At 47.0% G+C, this 12,586-nt stretch overlaps 1 non-coding gene across 1 annotated transcript; it reads left to right on the top strand.

Moving 5' to 3' along the window:
• The first annotated feature begins 7,468 nt into the window (after positions 1 to 7,468).
• Positions 7,469 to 7,606, top strand: LOC114812584. The gene has a single exon (XR_003760235.1). It is a non-coding gene; the product is annotated as a small nucleolar RNA SNORA7 (small nucleolar RNA).
• The last annotated feature ends 4,980 nt before the right edge of the window (positions 7,607 to 12,586 follow it).

The following is a 12,586-nucleotide window of genomic DNA, read 5'->3' as shown; positions in this document are numbered from 1 at the left end:
CTTTCTCTGTCCTCCCCTTCCCTCCCCTCCTCCAATGCATTCATTCTTTCTGATGCCGGCTACTATAGACCGCAGACAACTCCCCCCCCCCCCGTTGTTGTGTTGTCCCCCCCACCACTCCAACTCAGTCATCAGCGGGTGGTATAGAGCAGCCTTGAGGTGCTGAAATCAGGTGGGTTCTCAGAGAAGATAACAATGGAGCCCTTTTTTTGAATATCTACCCTACAACCCCCATAAAACCCGTGGGCCTCAGGGCAGATAATAGAGATTTCAAGGTTGTCCTTCTGTGAATGGGGTGCCCTGGGGCCTCCTGCTGTTTGAAAGAATCCTGATGCCTTGAAAGGCAGGAGCCTGTGAGGTTCTCTACACCAGAGAGCAGGAGGGGTCGGGATGGCTGGGCCAAGGCAAAGATCAGCTTTCTGACACGCTCTTGATGCCCTCTTCTTTCTCTGCACCAATCTGACGGTTCAGAAATTTCCTGAGCTTGAGCATCCCTTGGAAGCATGAAGGATTATGATAATAATAATGATTGCTGTATTTTTTTAGTGCTTATAAAGTGCTAGGCACTGGGGTAGGTACAAGGTAGTCAAATAAGACACAATGTGTAAGGGGAAAAGAGAATAGGTACTTTGTCCCCATTTTACAGATGAAGAAACTGAGGCACAAGGAAACTAAGGGACTTTCCCAAGGTCAAGCAGCAGCCATGTTGGGATTTGAACCCAGGTATCTTGACTCCGTGTTCTGAGCTTTTTCAATCAATCAATCAATTACATTCATTGCAGAGCACTACCGAGCACTTGGGAGAGTACAACAGAGTAGGTATACATGTTCCCTGCCCACAGTGAGTTTTCACTAGGCCTCTCCCCCTCTAGACCATAAACTCTTTGTGGGAAGGGAATGTGTCTACCAACTCTGTTATTTTGTACTCTCCCAAGTGCTTAGTACAGTGCTATACATACAGTATGTGCTCAATATATGACTGACTGATTGATAGGCCACACTCCTTTTTTTTAATGTTATTTGTTAAGTGCTTACTATGTGCCAGGCACTGTACCCAGTGCTGAGGTAGATAAAAGCTAATCAGGTTGGACACAGTTTATGTTCCACATGGGGCTCACAGTTTTTCATCCCCATTTTACAGATGAGGTAACTGAGGCACGGAGAATTGAAGTCAGTTGCCCAAGATCACACAGCAGACAAGTGGTGGAGCTGGGACTAGAATCCAGGTCTTTCTAACTCCCAGGCCTGTGCTCTATCCACTAGGCCATGCTGCTTCTCTAGGGTTGGACATAAAGTTTTAGCAGAGCTCCTTTCCCACTCCCCCAGTCTCCAGTGCCATTCTTGCTCCACTGTTTCCTCTCCTCCCCAGAACCAATTCTCAGGGAGGGAGCAACAGAGACGACCATGGTGTTAGAGACCTCCATATGTCATATAGTTGAATCCCCTGCCTGAGGCAGGGCTTCACCTAAACCATCTTGAATAGTTGTGAATTTACACTTTAAAATCCAGTGCCACAAGAGAATTGGGGTGGGCAGAAGGAATAACTGGGAAATTATTGGGGAATAATCATGCCTAATTGGTTATCCTTCACTATGGCTTTGACATGAGTACCTTCAGCTGAAGAATATGAAGTAATTTCTAGCATTGTGAGAAAGGATATATGATTGGCTGTGGGCTGGTAATTGGAAAGGGAAGTCTTGGTCAGTAGAAGCAGCATGGTATAGTGGATAGAACAGGGATCTGGGAGTCGGAGGACTTGGGTTCTAATCTCAGCTCTGCCATATATCTGCTGAGTCCTTAGACAAGTCACTTCACTTCTCTGTGCCTCAGTAACCTTATCTGTAAAATGGGGATTAAGATTGTGAATGCCATGTGGGGGACAAACTCTGTGCAACTCAATTATCTTATACTTAACCCAGTGTTTATTACAGTGCCTGGCATAAAGTAAGTGTTTAAACAAATCTGGTAAAAAAAGTAGACAAGGTGCCTAAAACAATTTAGGTCCAGAAGACCTTCTTTTCTCCTCTCCCACCCACTTTCCCTTCTCCCACTCACTTTCTCTTTCCACTCTGTGGCATCTCCTGCCTGGCTGAGCCTCAGTCACCTCAGCCTCTGGGAAGACATTCCCTGGGTGGTCTTTTTTGCACGGCCGGGCTCAGTTGGAGAATTTGCCACAAGGGGCCCAGGGTCTGCTTCAACCCACCATGGTAGTTTCATTTGGACTCCGAGCATGTTGCTCTGTGGCTATCCCCCGTGGAGCTCATTATTGGAGGTTTGGATTCTGCAGCCTGGCTGGAAGGATTCAAACCCAGTGTTAATCCCTCCCCTCCAGAGCCTGGCTTTGGGCTACTGGCTCCCAGCTGGAGGGACAGCCTCTCATGAATTCTCATCCTTGGGCCGGCCAGACTCAGGATCTGTGAGGCAGGATCCAGGCCCAAAGAGATGGGAATAAAAAACAGGGCTGGACAGTGGGAGCCAGAGCCTCCCTGGCAATTACAAAATCTAAACGAGGAAGCCTGGTTGAGAGGTTGGAGAAAGACTGGGATGGGGGGAATATGGGTCAGGAAGTGGGAGGCATCCCAGGTGGGGCTGGAAGAGACGTGCTGCCTGGCTGCTGTCTGGATTGGAGCCAGGAGATTTTAGGCTGAAATGTCTCAGAGGGTGGTCTCCGGAAAGCGCTTGAAAGAGGAGAGAGCCTTGGCTAAACCGATGCTAGCGATCAGCAGGGGAAAGAAGAAAATGAAGAGAAAGAAGGCAGGAATCATCTCCACCCTGTTGCAGCTGAGACAGTGCTTGTGAGCTGCAGACTCCATTAGAATAACTTCACAGGGTGAGCTGGGGGTGGGGGAGGATGGAGGAGCTATATCAAATGGCTTGGAAGGAACAGGCATTAAATTTTCATCAGCTGATTGCTTTGAGGGGAGCAGAGGTATGGGGGGTGGTGGGGGAGGGGTCAAGCTGGGAGAACAGAGCTGAAAGGAAAAGCCATGGACATCTGAGGATAAGCAGTGTGCCCTTCCAGCTGATGGAGCCCTCCCAAGGGCAGCCTAACCCTCTGGCCTTGATGTTCCCACCGCTGCTGCTGCTGCTTGCTGCTGCTGTGCCCTTTGCTGCTACTAAGGCTGCTGTCCCAGTTCAGAGCCCTGAAGGACTTGCTGTGGTCCCTAACCCCATTCCTACCCTGTTCCTACCCCAGCTGTGAGTGGTGGTTCCAATTGGAAGGGGCCATCATGCTACGAGCCTGGAACCTTGGCATTATCTTCAACTCCTCTCTCTCATTCAACCCACCTATTCATTCTGTCACGAAATCTTGTCTGTTCTCACCTCACGACATAAATAGAATCTATCCTTCCTCTCCACCCAAACTGCCACTGTGCCGGTTCCAAGCACTTGTCATATCTCACCTTTACTACTGCCTCAGTTTCCTCGCTGACCTCCTTGCCTCTTGACTCTCACCATTCCAGTCCATAGTTCACTCTGCTGCCCTGATTATTTTTCTAAAATACTGGTTGGCACATAGCTTCTTACTTCTCAAAAACCTCCAGTGGTTGCCTATCCATCTCCTTATCAAACAGAAACTCCTTTCCATCAACTTTAAGGTGCTCACTCAGCTCTCGCCCACTTATTTTACCTCAGTAAACTCCCACTACAACCCAGGCCATACTTTATTTCACTGCTTCTCTTAGAGAAGCAACATGGCGTGGTGGATAGAGCACAAGCCTGGAAGTCAAAAGATCATGGGTTCTAATCCCAGCTCTGCCACATGTCTGCTGTGTGACTTTGGGCAAATCATTTCACTTCTCTATACTTCATTTACCTCATCTGTAAAATGGGGATTGAGCCTCACATGGGTCAGGGACTGTGTCCAACCCAATTTGCTTGTATCCACTCCAGTGCTTGGAACATAGTAAGTGCTTAACAAATACCATTATTATTATTATTATTAATAACCCCAACCTACTCACAGCACCCTGATGTCATTTCTCTGGTCACTGACCCCTTCCTCATGTTTTTTCTCTGGTCTGGAATTTCCTCTCCTTGTATCTGACAGACCACCACTTTCCTTATCTGCAAAATGCTATGATTGATTGATATCTCTTTCATGACTATGGAGGCTTCCATGACTAATCTCTCATTTTCCCACCCTTATTTGCCCTCCTTCTGTGTTACCTAAGCACTTGGGTCTGTGCCCCTTAAGCACTTTGGTACTCACCAGGCCCAACAGAACTTATGTACATAGCCATAATTTATTGTAATGGATATTCTCCCCCTCTAGACTAAAAGCTCCTAGGGTGCAAGGAACTTGCCTACCACCTCTATTATATGGTAATAATAATAAGACTGTTGTTATTTGTAAGCGCTTACTGTGTGCCAAGCACTGTTCTAAGCACTGGGGTAGATACAGGGTCATCAGGTTTTCCCACGTGGCGCTCACAGTCTTAATCTCTATTTTACAAATGAGGTAACAGAGGCACTGAGAAGTCAAGTGACTTCCCCAAAGTCACACAACTGACAGGTGGCGGACCTGGAATTAGAACCCATGATCTCTAACTCCTAAACCTGTGCTCGTTCCACTGAGCCACGCTGCTTCTCCCAAGCACTAGTACAGTGCTCTGTACATAGTAAGCACTCAATGAATATCATTGACTGATTGTTTAATTGACTGACATGGTCTCAGCTGCCTGGGGGAGTTTCAATCTCTGTTTCAGTCTTCTGGGATGAGGAAGGCCAAAGGGGATTTTTCCCTTTGCAAAAGTTCACCCTGGCAATGCTTAGTTCTGTGGACAAGCAAATGGGGACAAAGCCAGAGGGGAATGAGACAGGTATGGAAACCATGTGAGCTGTTATGGAGGATTTAGAATCAGGGTTCAGAAGGGAGAGGACAGTGTTTGCAAACCCACAGAATCCTGGTTTTGCTTTGCTTTTTCATTGGCTCTCCTGGAGCTGAAGAATATTTTCCATAGCCCCAAGCTTAGGGATGTAGGAGTCAAGAATTTAAGATTTCTTGATAGGCATCTGAGTCCTGTGGTTAAAAATCCTACATGGAAATAGAGGAACAGATCTTGGCAGCACCAATGCTTTGATGTTGCAGGAGTCAAGGCACTCCTAGCTCGGCCTGAACATAATAATAATAATAATAATAATAATAACATTGGTATTTGTTAAGCACTTAATATGTGCCAGGCACTGCACATGAAATCTCATCACCCATCCACCCGCTCCCACCTTCCATGAACTTCATGGCCCATCCTTTGTATGCAAGCCATCTAGAAGAAGGATAACTGAGCTGAGAAGCAGCATGGCCTGGGAGTCAGAAGGACCTGGGTGCTAATTCCAGCCCCGCCACTTGTCTGCTGTGTGACCTTGGGCAAGTTACTTCACTCCTCTGTGCCTCAGTTATCTCATCTGTAAAATGGGAATTAATAATATCGATGGTATTTGTAAGCACTTACTATGTGCAAAGCACTATTCTAAGTGCTGGGGGGGGTATAAGGTGATCAGGTTGTCCCACGTGGGGCTCACAGTCTTAATCCCCATTTTACAGATGAGGGAAGTGAGGCACAGAGAAGTTAAGTGACTTGCCCTAAGTCACACAGCTGACAAGCAGAGGAGCCGGAACTAGAGCCCATGACTTCTGATGCCCAAGTCTGAGCTCTTTCCACTGAACCACACTGCTTCCTGTGAGGCCTGTGTTGGACAGGGACTGTGTCCAACCCAATTACCTTGCATCTACCCCAGCTATTAGTACAGTCCCTTGCACATAGTAAGGACTTAACCAATACCACAGTTGTTATTATTACCTGAGTTCTGGGCCCCACTTAGACCTAGTTTTTTTTATGGCATTTGTTCAACACTTAATATTGGTCAAGCATTGTTCTAGATACTGGGATAGGTACAAATCAATCAGGTTGGACACTGTCCCTGTCCCACATGGACTTCACCCCTTCAAAGCCCTACTGAAAGCTCACCTCTTCCAAGAGGCCTTCCCAGACTAAGCCCCCCTTTTCCTCAGCTCCCCCTCTCCCCCATTGCCCCTACTCGCTCCCTTTGCTCTACCCCTCTCCCCGCTCGACAGCACTTGTGAATATATGTTCATAACTATGATTCTATTTATTTATATTAATACCTGTTTACTTGTTTTACTGTGTATATATCTACAATTATATTTATTTATATTGATGGTTGTTTACTTGTTTTGATGTCTAGCTCCCCCCTTCTATACTGTAAACCTGATGTGGGCAGGGATTGTTTCTCTTTATTGCTGAATTGTACTTTCCAAGTACTTAGGACAGTGCTCTGCACACAGTAAGCACTCAATAAATACAATTGAATGAATGAATGAATGAATGAATGAATGAATGAATGAATGAATGAGCTCATAGTCTAAGGAGTAGGGAGAACAGGTATTTAATTCCCATTTTATAGTTGAGGGAACTGAGGCAGAGAGAAGTGATTTGACTCGCCCAAGATCACACTGCAGGCAAGTGGCAGAGGCAGGATTAGAACCCACATTCTCTGATTCCCAGTACAGTGCTTTTTCCGTTACTCCATACTGCTTCCCAGCATTGCCTGGGTCAGTCAGATAGCTCCTCTGGGTCTCAACTTCCCCGGCTCTAAAATGAAGGGATTAAATGAAAATGGCCCCTCTGTTTCTCCCAAGGTGGCAGAGGATAAAATGGGATCACAGATGAGACTGGTGGCCACACTGGGGGCTTGAGAGCTGCTGGATTCAGAGCTGTGAAACCCACTGGTCACTGGAACTAAGGGATCTTGGGGCTTCCAGCCCTAAAGCCTTTAGCAGCTGCCTGCAACCCCTGAGGCTCTGCAGGTCTTCGGAATGGAGGTGCACTTGCTGGGTTTTTGAAGAATTAAAAAGCTGGCTGCTTCTCTTGCATTTCTTGAATATATTCCAGGCCCCCTAGGAGTCAGCTATGCCAGGAAAAAGCCATTAAGCTGAAACCCTCTTCTCTACCTTCTTGAAAGCCTCTCTTCTGTCCCCTGAGACCAGAGACCCCCTCCCATGTTTCAAAATACCCAGCTACATCATCATTTCCACTCACTGGCCTGGTCTGTTCTCTGGCCACCCTTGAGGAGGGAGATTAACTATTTCAGAGCTAGAGGAAGTCTGATCGATCATGGATTTTAGCAATGTTATGAAGGTAGTTCTGACAGGATTTGGTGACTGATTGAATTTATGGGTTAGTGAATTAAATGAGTTGAGGATAGTGCCAAGGCTATGGGCTTGTGAGACAGGGCAGATGATGGTATTGTCTAGAGTGTTGGGTAAATTAAGGGGAGGACAGGGTTTGGATGGGAAGATAATGAGTTCTGTTTTGGACATGTTTAGTTTGAGGTGCTGGCAGGATAATCAAGTAGCGATATCCTGAAGGCAGGAGGAAATATGAGACTGCAGAGGAGAGAAATTGGGGCTGGAAATGTAGATTTGTGAATCACTACCTTCATAACTCTCCTCTCAGAGTCACACCTGGAGAGTTTCCAGTACTCTACCAGTCTCAATTACAGGAGGGAGAGTCAAGCAAACATATACCCATTCCATTCCTATCTTGGGCAGTGGCTAGTGAGTGGAAGGCAATCTGTTACAAGTCAAAACTCACCTGTGCTGGACAGCAGTGGCATGGGAGAGATTCGAGGGTGGAGACTCAAGTTTACTGTGCCGAAGGAGGCAGTACACTACCAGAACGATTGCAGATGGAGGTGGGGCGTTCTGGAAGAGATGCTTCCATGGTGTCTCTATAGGTCGGAGACAACTCTACATTCATTCATTCAATAGTATTTATTGAGTGCTTACTATGTGCAGAGCACTGTACTAAGCGCTTGGAATGTACAATTCGGCAACAGATAGAGACAATCTCTGCCCAGTGACGGGCTTATAGTTTAATCGGGGGAGACAGACAGACAAAAACAATAGCAATAAATAGAATCAAGGGGATGTACATCTCATTAAGAAAATAAATAGGGTAATAAAAATATATATAAATGAGCTGACGAGCACAGTGCTGAGGGGCGGGGAAGGGAGAGGGGGAGGAGCAGAGGGAAAGGGGGGGAAAAAGGGGGACTTAGCTGAGGGGAGGTGAAGGGGGGGCAGAGATGCGGCAGAGGGAGCAGAGGGAAAAGCATAAGGCAAGACAAGATCTTCATAGCATTGCTAAAATCCACCCTCTCCTGTCCATTCAAACTGCTACACATTAATCCAAGCACTTGACTACTGTATCAACCTCATTGCTGATCGCCCTGCCTCCAGTTTCTCCCCAATCCAGTCCATAACTCCATCTGCTGCCAGGATGATTTTTCTAAAAAAAAGTTCAGTCCATGTTACCTCAGTCCTCAAGAGCCACCAGGGATTGCCCATTGACCTCCACATCAAACAAAAACTCCTTACCATCAGCTTTAAAGCACTCAATCACCTTGCCCCCTCCTAACTTATTGCACTGATTCTTACTACCACCCAGCATGTTCACTGGGCTCCTCTAATGCCAATCCACTCACTGTACCTTGATCTTGTCTATCTCCCTTCTGACCCTTCAACCACATTCTGCTTCTGGCCTGGAATGCCCTTCCCCTTCAAAACACACACTCTCCCCACTTCTAAAGCTTTAGTAAAATCACATCTCCTCCAAGAGGCCTTCCCAGACAAAGCCCTCATTTCCTCTACTCCGTCTCCCTTCTGCGTTATCCTTGCACTTGGATTTGTATGCTTTAAGCATCTGATAGTCACTCCTGCCTCATCCCTACAGCACTTATGTACATATAATAATGTTGGTATTTGTTAAACGCTTACTATGTGCAGAGCACTGTTATAAGCACAAGGGTAGGTACAGGGTCATCAGGTTGTCCCACATGAGGCTCACAGTTAATCCCTATTTTACAGATGAGGTAACTAAGGCACAGAGAAGTGAAATGACTTGCCCACAATCACCCAGCTGACAAGTGGCAGAGGCGGGATTCGAACATATGACCTCTGACTCCCAAGCCCGGGCTCTTTCCACTGAGCCACGCTACATATGTGTAATTAATTTTAACATCTCTCTCCCCCTCTAGATTGTAAGCTTCTTGTGGACAGAGAACATATGTACCAACTCTGTTATATGTGTACATATATGTAATTTATTTTAACATCTGTCTCTCCCTCTAGACTGTACTCTTCTTATGGGCTTATCTACCAACTCTGTTATACTGTATTCTCCAAAGTGCTTCATACAGTGCTTGATACACAGAAAGTCCTCAATAAATATGGTTGATTGATTGATTCATTGATTGATTAGCTGTCTTAAATGAGCATCTTAACCTTAACATCTAGAGGTGTGAGACTGCTTTAGGGGAGGAGAGAGAAGTAGTCAGCCTGGACCAGCATAGGCCATAAATTCAAATCTCAGGTGCCCCACTGCTGTGCCATGTGTCTCAGGACAAGTTTCTTGCCTCTCTGTGCTGGCCTCTCCTCTGCTAAAAACAAGACTAATTCTGATCTTCTTCCCCCTGCTCATCCGAACCAACTCAGTGTCACTGGCAGTTTTATAATAATAAATAATAATTATTATTATAGTATTTGTTAAGTGCTTACTTTGTGCCAGGCACTGTACTAAGCATTGGGATGGATACAAGTAAATTGGGTCAGACATTGTCCCTGTCCCACATAGAGCTCACAATCTTAATCCCCATTTTACGAATGAGGTAACTGAGGCCCAGAGAAGTGAAGTGACTTGCCCAGGGCTACAAAGCAGACAAGTGGCGGAGCCAGGATTAGAACCCATGGCCTTCTGACTCCCAGGCCCATGCTCTATCCACTATGCCATGCTACTTCTCATGGTGCTTTATCTAGCTGTGCATTATATGCAGCTTCCCAGCTCAGAGCCCTGAAAATTCGGGCAGTTTGGTGGCTAGCCTCAATCAACTGGGTGGGCTGAGTGGCAGTGGGGCTGGGGATGGTTCTCTCCAGGTCCTGAGGTATGGTCGCTCCATGGCTCAAGCTTTTCTAACCCAGATCAGCCAAACAGAAAACAAAAGCATCTTGAAGCCCTGAGAGGACTGGAGTCCAGAGTGATAACACACTGGCAGTTCCAGTGCTGCACTGATGGAGGGCCAGGCTTCAGTCCAGTCAGAGGGAATCAACGCTGGGCAGGAGGGGAGGGTATATCACCTCAGGGGTTCTGAGACACCATCTTGCTGGGTGCTTATTATTATTATTATTATTAATAATAATAATAATGGTATTTGTTAAGCACTTACTATGTGCCAAGCACTGTACTAAGCACTGGGGTAGATACAAGGAAATCAGGTTGGACACAGTCCCTACCCTACATAGGGCTCTTAGTCTCAATCTCCATTTTACACTTGAGGTAACTGAGGCACAGAAAAGTAAAGTGATTTGCCCAAGGTCACACAGCAGAGCGGACCAGGATTAGAACCCATGATCTCCTGGCTCCCAGGCCTGTGCTCTATCCACTATGCCATGCTGCTGTTTGTGTCTCGAGGGTGGGAAGACTCGTCTGTAGTGAGGCAGAGCAGATTAGAAGCCATCAGAGGGAGAAAGTTGGGGCCAGAGGAAACACAGTGAGAGTTCTGAGCTCCGATTTTCTTAAGAAGGCATGAGAGTTTCTTGACAGAAGGGGACCTCTGTCTGCCGTGCCACCATGCTCTGGACTTAGCCCGGGGATATTGGTACATTAGCAGATATTAGGGCCATGTGCCTGGGGTTAAGCAAGGTAACCAGAAGGCAGAATTTCCTGAGAGACTCTGGAAGGCACTTAACAGAGGGGTCTGTGGCATCTTGGTCTCTGGGAACTTTTCAAAAAAGCCTGGAAAGTGATCTGTCTGGGATGGTTTAGGCGGAGATCAGCCTGGAGGCAGGGGGGCAGTCAGATAATCCCCAGACCTCTGCAAGAGAAAGGAACAAAGAGGCATAAGAGGAACAAGAGTGCTTTCTCAAAGAGGGGAGTTGAGGCTTGTGGAGAGATCGGACCCTTTGTTCTCAGTTTGACAGGCTTGGGGCAAGGTGGTCCTGGTTGGTTTTGCTGACTAGGCATGTTGGACTCCACTGGCCTGGCCCCTCCCTTGTTCCTAAACCTTTGGAGGTGAGTCTATTGTTATTTGGAAGCTCCTTGCCTCCTTGCTGTTCGACTCATTTCCTCCCTCACCTCTGCATCCAAAGTCAACCCATTAGGAATCGTAGCATTTTCTGACTCCTATTTATCAGGCTGGGGGAGTGCAACTGGAGGGGCTCATTTCTGTGAATTGCAGCAATTAATGTTGCATTACCGGTTAGAGCGTCAATATAATAACTGCATTGGCAAAAGGCTTATTAACTCTCAGATTGAGTTGTTAACTGTGTTGTCTCTGGCGGGCAGTTATTGCAGAGAGCTCTGCATTATGAAATGATAGCCATGATGATACATGGATGTCTTGCCTGTCTTTCTCCTGAAGCTCAACCTGGGACTGGAATTTTTCCTTTGAAAAAGATTCCAGGAGCATCCTGGGAAATCAGGATCTTTGACTCCTAGGGCACTGGGCTGGGATCGGTAAGGACTGGTAGGGTTTAGGCCATGGAGACTCATGAGACTGCCTGTATGTCTCTGAAGCATCACCATGTCCTGTGAATTAATTTCTTGGAACTCTGGGACTCCTGAAAGGGAAGGTCCAACTGAACAAGGGGACAAATTTCAGTTAAAGAATTGGGGCAAAAAATGGAGCAGGGACTTAGAGAGGTGAGAGGACTGGGTGGGGACAGGGTTCAGAGCACTATCAGGCTAGAAAGCCACCATTTTGGGTATTCTCAAGCATGATTGACATTCTTTGATCTGGTCAGAGTCCTGGGATGAGCAAGGAAGGAAGTTCAGCTCCCAGGATTCCAGAGCCCCCAAAGCCCCAGTGGAGTGGGCACCTTGGCAGCTGACAATTGAGCCCCTCCGTCCCCTTGGGTTTTCAACGTGAATTGTGAATAGCTTTGAAGGGGTCTGTGGAGAGGTGGCCTGTGCAGGGGAGGGAGGGAAGGGGAGTGGGATCCATGAAGTCTGGGCTCTTTTCCTAGAGCAGAACCCCTCAACCTCATTTCAGCTTAGTACCTGCCCCCTGCAACAAAACTGGGACAATGGGACTCCACAAGAAACACAGTGAACAGTACCCTGAGAGAAAGTGCCAGTTCACCCTGGACTCAACACAACTCTACGCCTGTGGGGCTTTAGGTGGCTCAGGTTAGTTAGGACTCAGTTAGGAGGAATGAGCCTGTTATGAAATGTATTTGTGAGTAAAACCTCCTGGAATGCACTGAAATAAGTAATCCTGATTCTGGTCTGTCACATGGGCTTGTACGAGCTGCTCTTAGAGATGCTTTGAGGCAGTGTTGGATGGGAGGGGCCCTTAGTGATGCCAGCAGCAGGATTGTCCTCCAGCTGCCTTGGCCTGTCCCTGAGCACACCCTCCTATAGCTCTGGGCACCTAAAGGAATGGACTTAGCACAGAAACATCTCAGAAAATACCTGGGTTGGGCTCATGGGGAAGGAAGCCTTGTGACTACTCCAGGACTTATTCCAGACATTTATTCTGGTTGGTGGAGTGGTAGCAAAGCCCTTCA

Source organism: Ornithorhynchus anatinus, chromosome 5 (assembly GCF_004115215.2).
Source record: "Ornithorhynchus anatinus isolate Pmale09 chromosome 5, mOrnAna1.pri.v4, whole genome shotgun sequence".
Taxonomy (NCBI): Eukaryota; Metazoa; Chordata; class Mammalia; order Monotremata; family Ornithorhynchidae; genus Ornithorhynchus; species Ornithorhynchus anatinus.
This window is presented reverse-complemented; position numbering and strand designations above follow the sequence as displayed.